Genomic DNA, 1,588 nt, shown 5'->3' with positions numbered 1-1,588 from the left:
ATGTTAATCACTTGTTCACCTCAACGAAAGTGGTGGATACTACTAGCGTTTTATAAGCGACAAACAAATTTCCCATGTGTATAAATTGCATGATGTTACAACTTACAAGTCAAACTTAACTTCGTATTGTCCTATGCCAGTGCAGATGACTACCAGGTACAGCACTGAGGCGGACGAAATGCAAAATGTCGGTTCCTCATTCCATGTTTATAATAGTGTGATTTTTCTTGTTTTTTTTTTTCTTCATGGATCGTATTGGCGACAAGTCGCCATGATCTCCAGGGTCTCAATAGGTTCACAAATAAGATACAGTTTACTCGCGAAAACATACTTGCCTGCTGACCATTTACATAAGCAAATTTTTTTTGGTTATACATAACTACATCAAAATTTGATAAATGTCGCCAAACTACATACAAAATAACTCAGTAATTCATCTACGGTATAGCAGGCGTTGTCAAGCAGAAATGATTTCAGTTTGTTTTCAGAAACTTCATTATTTGCCAACACCTTTATTCCAAAAAGGACACAGTGAAATATTTTATGGCTGTATACTTTCCTCCTTACTCTGCAAGAATAAGATCAATTCGCAGATAGTGGGGGCTATATTTGTTAACGGTCTTACATTTATGAATTTCATACGAGAGTAAATGTACGGTGATGCCTAATTCTTTAAACGGTATCTCTACATCTACATCTACATTTATACTCCGCAACCCACCCAATGGTGTGTGGCGGAGGGCACTTTACGTGCCACGGTCATTACCTCCCTTTTCTGTTCCAGTCGCGTATGATTCGCGGGAAGAACGACTGTCTGAAAACCTCCGTACGCGCTCGAATCTCTCTAATTTTACATTCGTCATATCCTCTGGAGGTATAAGTAGGGGGAAGCAATATATTCGATACCTCATCCAGAAACGCACCCTCTCGAAACCTGGCGAGCAAGCTACACCGCGATGCAGAGCGCCTCTCTTGCAGAGTCTGCCACTTGAGTTTACTAAACATCTCCGTAACGCTATCACGGTTACCAAATAACCCTGTGACGAAACGCTCCGCTCTTCTTTGGGTCTTCTCTATCTCCTCCGTCAACGCGATCTGGTACGGATCCCACACTGATGAGCAATAATCAAGTATAGGTCGAATGAGTGTTTTGTTGATGGACTACATTTTCTAAGGACTCTCCCAATGAATCTCAACCAGGCACCCGCCTTACCAACAATTAATTTTATATGATCATTCCACTTCAAATCGTTCCGCACGCATACTCCCAGATATTTTACAGAAGTAACTGCTACCAGTGTTTGTTCCGCTATCATATAATCATACAATAAAGGATCCTTCTTTCTATGTATTCGCAATGCATTACATTTGTCTATGTTAAGGGTCAGTTGCCACTCCCTGCACCAAGTGCCTATCCGCTGCAGATCTTCCTGCATTTCGCTACAATTTTCCAATGCTGCAACTTCTCTGTATACTACAGCATCATCCGCGAAAAGCCGCATGGAACTTCCGACACTATCTACTAGGTCATTTATATATATTGTGAAAAGCAATGGTCCCATAACATTCCCCTGTGGCACGCCAGAGG

This window comes from Schistocerca americana, chromosome 2, assembly GCF_021461395.2.
Source record: "Schistocerca americana isolate TAMUIC-IGC-003095 chromosome 2, iqSchAmer2.1, whole genome shotgun sequence".
Classification (NCBI taxonomy): domain Eukaryota; kingdom Metazoa; phylum Arthropoda; class Insecta; order Orthoptera; family Acrididae; genus Schistocerca; species Schistocerca americana.
The sequence above is the reverse complement of the archived record's forward strand: the minus strand, read 5'-3'. Positions refer to the sequence as shown.